At 43.6% G+C, this 12,686-nt stretch overlaps 1 protein-coding gene across 16 annotated transcripts in view; it reads left to right on the forward strand.

Annotated features, from left to right (window-relative positions):
- Positions 1-12,686, forward strand: part of KIAA1217 (KIAA1217 ortholog) — a 440,539-nt gene that overhangs the window by 351,468 nt on the left and 76,385 nt on the right. Inside the window, exon 1 of one of the 16 annotated variants that reach the window (XM_061126204.1) lies at positions 1,181-1,248. The exons of 13 other annotated variants lie outside the window; for them this stretch is intronic. The gene's annotated coding sequence lies outside the window, so the exon portion shown is untranslated. 2 more of the 16 variants (XM_061126201.1, XM_061126203.1) reach the window with 2 other exon arrangements.

A 12,686-nucleotide genomic window follows, 5' to 3' on the forward strand; every position in this document is an offset into this window, starting at 1 on the left:
GGAAGCGATGTCATGGGCGCCGCGTTCTCCCTCTTTTCATGACCACAGAGCTTTCTGATGGCTGTAAACAGTTTTTTTAGCAAGCTTGCGACGCTGACTGGATTTGAACTTTGGAGACGTCACGAAATTCTTTTGGTCAGCAAGACCAACCTCTGGAGGCCTTAAAATGTTTGAAAAATGCAGGGGCTGCCCAGAGCATGGTTGTGGGGTGTGGCATGAGGTCTGCGTGGCCTCCAGCCCAGCTTTTTGAGTTATTTGTCACTGGATTCCCACTTGAATAGCCTTCTACTCCGTTCAGCCCCCGAGGGCTCAGGAAGCATGATGGTGATTAAACGCAGCCTACCTGGGAGCCAAGGAAATGCTTCTTCTCTCTAATCCCTTTGTCGGTAATGTGTTCATACCTGTCTCCTCTGAGAGCAGCACAAGCCACTTCTTGCTGGGAACACAGACCTCCTAGTGCCTGTTCCCCTGGACCAAGAGAGCCGTGTTGACAGCAGTCGCCCACAAGGGTCTCCGGAGACCGCCCTGGCCACCTCCTCCCCCGTCTTGTTGAGGGTGGGGCAGAAGGGCTCCGGTTCCCTCTCTCGAATACCCTCTTTGCTCAGCCTTGGCTGGCCCTCTCTCTCATCCCGTCTCATTTCAGGTGTGTTTTCTAGAATGATTGCACTTGCTTGCCTGGTGCTGCCTTGGCCTGATTCTCAAAGTTCAGCTCTGTAAAACCAGCCTGGTTAATTAATAGACAGCCTCCTCTGTCACCTTCCTTGTTTACCCTGCGGTGTTATCAACCAGGGGAAAAGGCTCACATTTGTTTCGGCTTCAGGGACATCAAAAGTCCGGCGGCCGAATGGACCTGGGGTACCTGGGTTTTCTCTGGAGCCCTCTGGTCCCCAGCAGAACACTGGTCTGAGAGTTGGGGGAAATGAGCATGTTGGGTCTTCTGATGATTTCATTTGTTGGTGGCTGGTGGTTTGCTTGTGTTAGTGACCCTCTTTACATCACTAAGATCCGTCTTGTGTTAATATTTCCTTCACTATTACCCAGTTTACCTAGGCCTCCCCGAGTTGGTTTGTTGGTCTGTGTTTTCCATGTAAGCAGCTGTCGGAGGTCTGAGTCATCCGTGCGGTAGCCTGTGGTTGGATGTGGGCTGAGGTTATTCAGTGACTAATTGCCAAGGGGAGGAGAAATTGGCTTATCACGGGGAGGACGCCTTTTTATCCATGCCTGTAGCAGCTTCGCTCAGAAGACAGGGTAAAGCAGAAGGGTCTTTCCTGAGCTGGGGAACATTTTAGGATCTGTGGTTTTTTTTGTGTGTGTGATTTCTTCTCTGAAGAGAAAGCTGTCTAAAATATCCGAGGGTGGAACTGAGGACTTAGATGAAACCAGCAAACAAAGGAATCGCGTAATTGGGAGCTCAGCCAATGTGCTTTTTCCCGGCGTTAGTTGTACAGGTGATTTCCTTAAGAAAAAGTAAGTGGCTTTAATTCTTTGAGGATGAGAGAGTCTCCTAAGAGTCATTTTCAGTTTTGTCCGGTGACTTCATTGTATGGTCTGATTGAGTAGTGTGTTTACAAATTCTAGACTTGGAAGGGTGGGGTTTGAAATACAGTAAATAGTACATGATAGTCCCTTTCCTCAAAGAATATATGCATATACACATTTTTTTCAGTGCTCTACAATGAGACAAAATTATATGACACAGTCTCCCAAATGACTTGAAATAAACATCTTTCGTGGTAGATTTCTTTTTTCTGGAAATAGTTTTAAGTTTTTTCTCCTCCTCTGTTATATTGCAGAAAGTTGTTAATGAGTAACATTTGATTTAACTTACGGTGTTTGGGGGGAAACGAAATACAGAAATGTTAGGATTCCTAACTCAGACTTCAGGTGATTCATTTGAAAGCACCCCACATTTGTTCTAGTCTTTGGGAAGGACGAGCCAAACAGAGGGTTGAGCTGTGTGCTGTGGGCAGGGCCGGCAGCGTCTCAGCTGGGGCCGTGGTGCAGAAGCTCCGGAAGCAAGTATGCTGTTTATAAGATCTGGAAGGACTCAACCCAGAGCTGGCCATGGTTTGGGCAGTAATGGAAGGAGGGATATGGTGCCCAACAAAACAGATGAAGGATGGGGAACAGCCTCTTCATGCATAGCCGAAATATCTTGTTGCTGTTTAGTCTCTCTGTTGTGTCCGACACTTTGTGATCCCATGGATTTTCCAGGCAAGAATACTAGAGTGGATTGCCATTTCCTCCTCCAGGGGATCTTCCCGACTCAGGGATCAAACAAACCTGAGTCTCCTGGTTGGCAGGAGAATTCTTTACCATAGAGCCACCTGGGAAGCCCATGCCAATATATTAATATCTAGTACAGATAAATGAGCTTTTTCTTTCTCTGGGCCAAGGTGCAGGCAAATAAATATTTGTGTTGTGTCCTGGGAAGGTGTTAAAATCTTTATTTTTTTATTTATGTTATCTCTCTTGCTATAAGATCGTATTTTTAAAGCTCACATCAAGACGTCAGTGTGTAAAGCTTCTGGGCTAACAGTGTCAACGATATAACATATTCAGATATTTTCAACTTTCTAAGAGAGATAATAGAGAACGTTAGTGACTAGAGAAGATTAGTGAGGATCAGGGAGATTGGGGGGAGAGGAAAAGATTCAGGTATATATTAAGGTGAACAGCAACTGTGTGCATAGGTGTGTATGTGTGTGTTTTATTTATTTTACCTTTAAAGTTTAAAATAATTTTCTCCTAAAAGGTCTGACTTTGATTAACAGTACAGGAAAAACCAAGAGTGTGTTTAATGTCATTTCTTTACTCGTTAGTCAGAACACAGATAAAATACAACACAGGGATATCCCTGGCAGTTCAGTGGTTAAAACTCTGCACTTCATTGCAAGGGGCACGGGTTGGATCCCCGCTCAGGAAAGTAGGATCCCACATGCTTGGTGGTATGGCCAAAAACACTCTGCAGGTACTTGATTCTAGGAAGGTACCTCCTTTAACATAAAGGGCTGGGGCTTTTTTTTTAACTGTGAATTATAGAATCTTAATCGTCATCCTGGTTCTGTCAATCAGACAATGAGTATCTCCTGCATATTAAGTCCAGTTTTTATTGGAATAGCGAGTGGTCTCCTAGGGAGATCACACTGAAGACTTAAAGCAGATTCTTCCTTTTTATCTCCCCATATGTTCCACCCTATCCTAGGAGTGAGTTGCCTTAAGTTGATCTGTATCCATTAGTGTGTGAACCCAAGTTATCTAATTTTAAGGGTTTATTCAAGTGGTAGATTTAAAACATTTTCCCACTAAGTGATGGGAAGATCATGTCATTCTTTTCTTGGGCTCCAGATAGAGCCAAGGTCGAAATTATCTCAAGGTGCTTTTCATAACTCGGTTTTGGCAAGTCAGTCATGGGTTGGCAAGCAACATAAGATTTTTGCCAAAGGCTTCCAACCTCTATGTCACCCATATTGATGGAGACATTTAACCTTATATCACCTGTCCTGGCGTAACAAAAGGCTTGTGTTCACCTCCACTGTGGGTAACTCAGGTGGACAGTGACTCTGATTCAGTGACCCAGTTGGATGATGGCAAGATTACTTTGAGGTAGACAAGACAGGGCTGACATAACAGCATTACCATCAGGTACGTGATACTGATTGCTTATGGCTGTGATTCATCCTCATTGGCCGAAGTCCCATTCTGGCTGGTTGGTACCCACGTAGTACTGGCTGGCGGATGTTAAATATTTTGACTATTACGTGTGTTCCCTGTATGAATGTACAGCGCCTCTGAATTGTTATTTATTAACTGTTACGTTTCTTTCTGAATTCATCTGCATGTGACATCCAGAAAGTCTAATGAGATATTTCTAAAGAAAATTTTTTTGCATGTGTTTAATTTTAAACTTTACATAACTTCGTTTCACTTAGTTATATAATGTGCCTCCAAGCGATTTCTTTTCACATCACCAAACATGTTTTTAAAACACTCATGCAGGCACCTACCTCTGTTGTTTTCAAAGAAATTTCCTCAACTTTTTATTAATTAAAATTAACTTTAAGGACTTCCCTGGTGGGCAAGTGGTTAAGACTTCATACTTCTACTGCAGGAAGTACAGATTCGATCCCTGGTCGGAGAACTAACATCCACATGCTCCACAGCGTGGGCAAAAAAAAAAAAAAAGAATTAACTTTACATTTTTATTTCATTAATACTCTTTATTCTTCTAGACAGTTCTGTACTCCTAGGAATATTGATGCCTCTTTTTACTCTCTTACCAGAAAAGGGGGGAGGATTTTTCTGTGTGTTAAGTGGGGTCAGGATTCCCCAAATGAAGATGAAGCCAGATGAAGAAAAAGAGAACAAGGAGTCGTGACTCACCCTGTTAGGATTTTATTCATCCTAAGTGGGTTTCCCTGGTGGCTCAGACGGTAACTAATCTGCTTGCAATGCAGGAGACCAGGGTTCCATCTCTGGGTAGGGAATGGCAGTCCACTCCAGTATTCTTGCCTGGAGAATCCCGTGGACAGAGGAGCCTGGCAGGATACAGTCTATGGGATCACAGAGTCGACACGACTGACCGACTAACTTTCTCACTAAGTGGGTTCTAGACATTTGAAACCCTAGTCTTTTGGGGGGATTAATAACAATAATGACAATAGTACCTACTGTTTGTTACTGATTAGCCTTGAGTGCTATGTGGTTCTTTGTATACAGTGGCATGTTTGAATTTATCTTTATGTTTATTGGGGTTGATTATTGCATTGTGTGGTCTGATTGGGTGGGGAATTTGACCAAATGTGCACTGCTGGCTGAACCAGACACTCTTGTATTTTATTACCTATAAAGCCCTACCTTGCTTACCACTGAGCTGGATCTTTCTTTTCATTGAGCCCTGCATTGACGAAGACAGGGTGAAAGAGGTATTTATAGAGGATCCACGTTGATCTGCTGCAAGACATAGGTTATATGGTTTCTCCAGCTATTCTGGAATGGGAATTGGGTATGTTACCACGCAATGACCTTGGGAATGCCCTCCTGGTCTAAGGCCCTGAGCCCCTGAGTCTTGAGGGTACGTGGGCTGGAGCATCTTGACTTTAGCCTAGGTGTGAGTCCCCAAGGTCTAGGAGAGGGTCCCAGGGGTGAGGACAGCTTGAGGATATCCCATGTCTGGTTTAGAGGTGGAGAACAGACTAGCATATTATGTGTGTGTGTATGTGTGATAGGGAAGCAGGGGTAGTGGAGATAAAATTGTAATTTCAAGTGAGGAGCCTGCGTACATTGGGAGGGATACCCTTAGCGAGCTGAGGAGCCAATTCAATAATGCTTAAGTAATGTACCATCAAGGACTTCCCTGGTGGCTCAGCGGTAAGGAATCTGCCTGCTGAGCAGGAGATGCAGGTTTGATCCCTGGGTCTGGAAGATCCCCTGGGGAAGGAAATGGTCACCCACTCCAGTCTTCTTGCCTGGAGGATTCCATGGACAGAGGAGCCTGGCGGGCTACACAGTCCATGGGGTCACAAAAGATTCAGACACAATTGGGCATGCATGCAGGAGTGTACCCTGAAAGGATTCCTTTTGGTTGCTGCATATTTGCATCTTGCTTGCATTTTTGCTTGATCATTTCCATTATGAAATCCACTTAGTGTGCCAAAGTCCCCGGGTCAGAGATTCTGCATTGCTGGGTCCTCCAGTGACAAGATAAGGAAGGAGGCTGTGGGAAACCAGCTGGTTCATCCCCTGCATCCTCATTACCCAATGCAGACAAGAGTATGTCCTCTCCAGGGCAAGAAGTTTGGGGCTAGATTACAGCTGTGTCTTAGAATCAGGCTTGATTCTTAGCAAGTGCATGGTAAATACTGTGGGACTAAGTGAATGAGCTGATAAGATATGTATTCTGTCTGTATTCAGAGCCTTGGGTTCTGTTTCCTTTTCATTCTTCTCCTTATTGCCTCTCCTATTTCTTCTCTCTTCCCCCATCACCCACACAATGGGTCTCTTAGCTGCTCGTCTTGACTGCCGTCCATTTGAGCCCACATCCTCACCCCTCATGCCCCTACCTCGCCCACCCCAATCATTTATACCCTCCTTGTCTTTCACACCTCTGAGGAGACTGAATTGCAGTGTGGCTTCTGTGTCATCACAGAACTTGAAGACAGGGCTTGAGAGGTGCCACTGACTTCTGTCCCCTCCCTTTGCAGCCATTTGGAGAATCTTCAGTGAGCATGACCCTGGTGGGTTTTAATCAAAACAAAAATATCACATCTTCACATCCTGAATTCATTTGTTTTTTATTCTGCCCCTAGCTAAATACATTAGTAGTTGGAAATTATAATAGTTTCCTCTTTTGCCATTAACTTGAATTTTTTTTATTGAGATTTAATTGATATGTACCATTATATTGGTTTCAGAGGTACAACATAATGGTTCAATATATGCATCTATTGCCAAATAATCACCACACTAAGTCTGGTTGACATCCATTACTACACACAGTTTCCATTTTTTTCTTGTGATGAGAACTTTTGAGACCTACTCCCTTAGCAACCTTCAAATACAGTACAGCATTATTAACTATAGTCACCATGCTGTGCATCACACCCCCAGGACTCAGATGTATTTTGTAACTATAAGTTTGCATCTTTTGACCATCTTCACCCAGTTCACACCCCCAGCCCCCACCTCCTGCCTGTGGCAACCACCAGTCTGTTCTCTGTGTCTATGAGAACAACCTTTTTATTTTTCTTGATTTATTCATTTGTTTTTACTGGAGGATAATTGCTTTACAGTGTTGTGTTTCTGCTATAGAGCAACGTGAAACAGCTCTATGTATACACAAATCCTCTTCCTCTTGAGCTTCCCTCCCATCCCCCCCCACCCCCCGCCCCCAGATTATCCCAAAGCGCCAAGCTGAGCTCCCTGTGCTATGCAACAGCTTTCTACTAGCTGTCTGCCTTACACCTGTGCTCAGGTACTCAGCTGTGTCCGACTCTGAGACCCCATGGACCCACCAGTCTCCTTGGTCCATGGTATTCTCCAGGCAAGAATACTGGAGTGGGAAGTCACTCCTTTCTCCAGGGGGCCTTCCCGACGGAAGGGAAGATCCTCGGTCTCCTGCATTGCAGGCGAATTCTTTACTGCTGAGCCACCAGGGAAGCCCATTTTACACAGTCACACGTGGTGGTATATATATGTCAATGCCACTCCCTCAACTCGCCCCACCTACCTCCTCCCCTGACCCTGCCCTGTGTCCACAAGTCCATTGTCTATGTCTGCATCTTTATTCCTGTCCTGCAAATAGGTTCATCAGTAGCGTCTCTTCTTTACTCACTGTTTCTTCTGAAGGAGAGCTAGTGGGAGACCCTATGGGATTCCTCACTCTCCTGAACTGGGTGGTAATGAAACAGCCCAGAAATCTCTGCTTCCTGGGGCTTATGATGACCTATCCCAACATGCTCCTCCTCATCATATGGCAGCTTCAGAGGATATACTGTTAGTGTTCTTCCTCCTCCACCATACCTGGGCTTCCCTGCCCCCTTCTCTCTTTTTACCATCCCTACTATAATTTGCCTCCAATTGCAGTCACCTCCTGAATCATTATTTCCTCCAGACCTCTCAGAGCTGATATCTCATGGTGAAGCACCAGGAGTCCCTTAACCTTCCCTCCCAGTCTTTCCCAGGCATCTCCTCTCTCTCTGGCCATGTCCCTACATTGTATCAGTTTAGAAAGATGAGAAGGATGCTTGCTATCTATTTTCCTAAGGCTAGAAAAATGTGCCCAAGATGATCTTAGAAAACATTGTAGCACTTTGGATACATTAAAGCCACATGTTTCTTAAAAGCTGTGACCTCAATTTTTAAACCATTGTTAAACCATTTTTTTCTGAAACTCCACAGCATTGAGTTCTATAGCAGATATATTCACTTCCTGTGGTTGCTGTGATAAATTACCACAAACTTAGTGGCTTAAAACACCACAAATTTGTTATTTTCTAGTTGTGGAGAGCAGAAGTCCAGACTGGTTTCACTGGCTGGTATCAAGGGGTTGGCTCTGGCACATTACTTCTGAAGACCCTCAAGGAGAATCTTGTCCTTTGCCTTTTCCAGCTTCTGGGAGCTGCCTTATTCCTTGGCTCATGGCTGTCTCCTCCATCTCCAAAGTCAGTAATGTAGAATGTTTTGTATTCTGTTGGGTTGGCCAAAAAAATTCACTCAGGTTTTCCCCTAAAATCTTATGGAAAAACTTGAGCATACATTTTGGCCAACCCAGTATTACAAGTTAATCTCTAAAGGGATGTTGCCTATTAGCTTAAATTATACATAATAGCCTATCTCTGGGAACCTTGCCTCTAAGGTGATGAGCGTTAATACCTTTGTATTTGTGTGATCAGGTCCACCACCTGTGAAGGACTGCAGGGAGGGCAAAAGTAACACATCCCTTCCGGAGGCTGACCGGAACCAGGAAACCTTTGACTTTATTCCCGCCCCTTTTAGTATAAAAGCAGCCCCAATTCTAACGGAGACAAGATGGCTCTTGGTGAGTAGGAGTCTGCCTTCTTCTCGGCTTGCCAGCTTTCGGAATTAAGTGACCATTCCTTGCTCCATCAACTCAAGTTCCTGGCCTGTTGTGTCGAGCAGTGTGAGCTTGGACTCAGTCACAAACTTGGGGGAGTCACCTAGGAGCCTTGCTGCTCATGGCTATCTGGCAGGGATTGGGAGATTTTTGAATATAAGATCCTAGCAGCTGCCAGGACCACTTGCCCTGAGGACGTGTCCTTCAGAGTGTCCCGAAGTGGCACCGGCTGCCTCAGTGCTTGGCAATTGGAACAAGGGTTTGACATCTGAGAGCCGGGCTCCATACAGTAGGGTAAGTCACTCCAGTGTGTACAACTAAAAACTTTATTTCTTCTCTGGGGCTTTTTTTTTTTTTCCTTTCTCTCTCCAGAATAAGCCAAATTGGTTTTGTGTTTGAATGGGGTACCCTGTTAGAGACAGGAAAGAGTTATTGGACTTCTACCCATTTGTTTTCTTTGCATGCGTGCTAAGTCACTTCGTTCATGTCCGACTTTGCAGCCCTGCCAACTGTAGCCCTCCAGCCTTCTCTGTCCATGGGGTTCACCAGGCAAGAATACTGGACTGGGTTGCCATGTGCTCCTCCAGGGGAATCTTCCTGACCCAGGGATCGAACCCTCGTCTCTTAGATCTCCTGCACTGGCCGGCAGATTCTTTAACCACTAGCACCACTCATTTGTGTGTGCTGTTTGTGTTTTGCTGGTCTTGAATTTGTTAAGAATGGGGAATATTTCAACTGTCCCTGTAGACAGTTCTCTGAGGTGTACTTTGGATAAGGGATCTGATTTTAGCTATGAACCCATGGGTGAAAGGGACATTTTATCTTATTGCAGGGGCCCCCAACCCTTTTTGGCCCCCAACCAGTTTTGTGGAAGACAGTTTTTCCATGGATGGGAGTGGAATGGTTGCGGGATGATTCAAGTGCTTTACATTTATTGCGCACTCTGCCGCCACTGATCTGACAGGAGGTACTGATCCATGGCCCGGAGGTTGGGGACCCCTGTTTTATTCTAACAGTGTATCGCCATAGTACCTGTTAGGATCTCCACGGTGGTTAGGCAAGGCTATCTTGGGACCCTGTGCACCCTGTACTGATACCTTTGTTGTGTTAATTATGTCATTTATGGTCTCTTGTGTCTTTGGAGTGTGTAAGATCCCAAGACTAAACTTCAGGGTTTATTTAGGATTTTGTGTGGCCTCTGAGTTTTTGGTTTCATTTTGTTTGGTACTGTTCCTCCACTTGCAGCCAGATCAGTTTTGTGATTTTTTTAAAAAATTATTTAATTGGAGGATAATTACTTTACAATATTGTGGTTTTTGCCGTACATAAAATGAATCAGCCATGGGTGTACATGTGTCCCCTCATTCTGAACGCCCCCCCCCCCACTTCCCTCCCCACCCCATCCCTCTGGGTTGTCCCAGAGCATGGGCTTTGAGTGCCCTGCTTCATGCATGGAACTTGCACTGGTCATCTGCTTTACATATGGTAATGTACATGTTTCAGTTCTGTTCTCTCATATCATCCCACCCTCACCTTCTCCCATGTAGTTCAGAAGTCTGTTCTTTACATCTGTGTCTCTTTTGCTGCCTTGCATATAGGATCATTGTTCCTGTCTTTCTGAAGTCCGTATATATGCGTTAATATACTGTATTGGTGTTTCTTTTTCTGACTTCACTATTTTAAAACTTGACTGATATCAAATGGAGGAAAGAAACAGGGAAGAAAAGAAAGCAAAACTGTCTGTTCTTGTCCAGAAGTGGGCATTCTGAAGGAGGAGAGAAACGTTTCACTTGATTCCTAATGTCACCAAAAGCTACAAATAGAAGTGTCCTTTCCATTAATATTAGTCAAAGCGTTTAGTCATCTAGACAGGTGACCTTGATTAGTCCTATCTTCCAGAAACCCAATCTGAATCCAATGTCTTTTATAACTTATGGCTTTTACATTGTGGTACCTAACTGATGACTAAAATTTTGGAATGGGAGCTATGTCCCTGTGTATTTATACAAGTGTTTGCACATAATTTAGATGTGCGGCATTGCCATAATGGATTTGTACAAGAGCTCTGATTAACTGACTTAAAGGAAACTAAGTGAGTTTGAATACTCAAACATAAAAGAAACTCACCAGAATGGGTTTCAGGTTCACGAGCTCTAGGAAATACTCAGTATTGAATTAATATCTGGTGTGAAAGTTAGCTTAAGCTTGTTGGCTCGATACAGATGTTTCTGAGTCATCAACATTGAATATAGGGACTTCCCTGGTGGTCCAGTGGTTGGAGATCCATCTTGTAATGCAGGGGATACAGGTTCCATCCCTGGTCCAGGAACTGGGATCCCATGGAGCAACTGGGCCCATGTGCAACTGAGACCCAGCGCTGCCAAATAAACTAAATAATAACAAACAACACTATGTGTAATACTTTTATTGTATCTAGGTTTACTGGAAATCAAATACGGCCTTATTATTGCTCTTACGAAGTTTGTCAGCAAGAAAAATAACGTGCTAAAGCTTTTAAGTAAATAAAATGTAAATGAAGTAAAGAGTTTGGGGTAAACTCTATGGGAATAATGTCTTGGGAATGTCTGTCTAGAACAGTCTCTCCAGATTTTTGTAACTTGAAACTAAGTCCTAAGATAAGATTGAACGTAATTTTAAAAATCTTAAAGTGGTACAAAACCTGGATTTGGTTCTCTAAGAGGACAAAGTTTTCTTAAAATACTGAACTGCTTTTAAGTGATCTCTATTTGCCACAAATCTTTTATTATCACTGGTTAGAATTTCTTTTTGATATTTCTGCCTAACGTCTCAAAGATCAAGTTCTACGTGGGGTTCATTTGACCTCTGGCTAACTTTGGGATTTTTCAGAGGGTCCCTGGAACACTTCCAGTTGTTTTCTCTGCATCTCAGAGAAATATTAAACTATGTATATACACGGTTGAGTCCCTTTGCTGTCCACCTGAAACTATCAGAACATTGTTAATTGGCTATACTCCAATATAAAATAAAAGTTAATAAAAATAAATCTGTATTACTAATCAGAAAAGCTAATTGGGCTTATCTGGTGTGTTGAATTGCATGGGAGGCATTGTCAAATGAGTGATGGTAAAATTTCCTAGATTATATCATGGGTAAACATTATTAACACACATATTGTAGAAATTGTATGGAACTGCTAAAATTCTGGTATACTCTGGTAAATGATGTCATAATTTTAGTAATTATCACAGCCACAGCAGTAATCAATTTTCTCTTCAATTGCTTTGTAATCCCAGTTGGTTGATGCCGAAGCAAAAAGGCATCCTTTTAATGGTTACATGATCATTTGCTGTCCATGTGTTTTACAGTGGCTTCTGAATGACTCTATAGCTATTTCGTGAAAAATCAGGCAAGGCTGATGAAATCCTTTATGTGCAAGAGTTTGTACTATTATCAGGGAAGATAAAGGAATAAAAGGGAGGATATGTTGCTTCAACCTTAACTCCTCTGGCTGAGCTGGCTGTCCCAGCCACTCTGGCCATTATGCCAATACATCCACCCCTTCCACCACCTTCCATTCCTATCCAGGCTCAGTTCCTGAGACTGCGGCTGAGGACTTCTCCTCCTCATAAGCGTCAATCAGAAAATGCTGGGTTGACATGCACTACTGTCTGTAAAATAGAGAGCTAGTGGGAAGCTGCTATATAGCACAGGGATGTCTGCTCGGTGTTTTGTGATGACCTAGCGGGGTGTGGGGGAGTGGGAGGGAGGCTCAGAAGTGAGGGGATATATGTATACATAAAGCTGATCCACATTGTTGTACTGTATAAGCTAACACAACATTGTAAGGCAATTAGACTCCAATTTAAAGATAAATAAATTAAAAAAAATTTTAAAACAAAGTGTTCAGGGAGCAAGAACAAAAGATGCAAATCAAAATTCCCCCTTTTTTTGGCATTGGATTCCTGGAAGATGACAGAGAGGTAAGCCACTGTTGAGGAAGAAACAATGGACTTACTGTAAGGAGGAGAAACATTGGAAAATGGGTTGCCCTCAGCTGAAACAGAAGAAGAATAAAAGAGGAGCTCCTATGGGAGAAAGAGAGGAACACTCTGAATAAAGAGGCCCAGGG

Source organism: Dama dama, chromosome 23 (assembly GCF_033118175.1).
Source record: "Dama dama isolate Ldn47 chromosome 23, ASM3311817v1, whole genome shotgun sequence".
In the NCBI taxonomy this organism is placed as follows: Eukaryota; Metazoa; Chordata; class Mammalia; order Artiodactyla; family Cervidae; genus Dama; species Dama dama.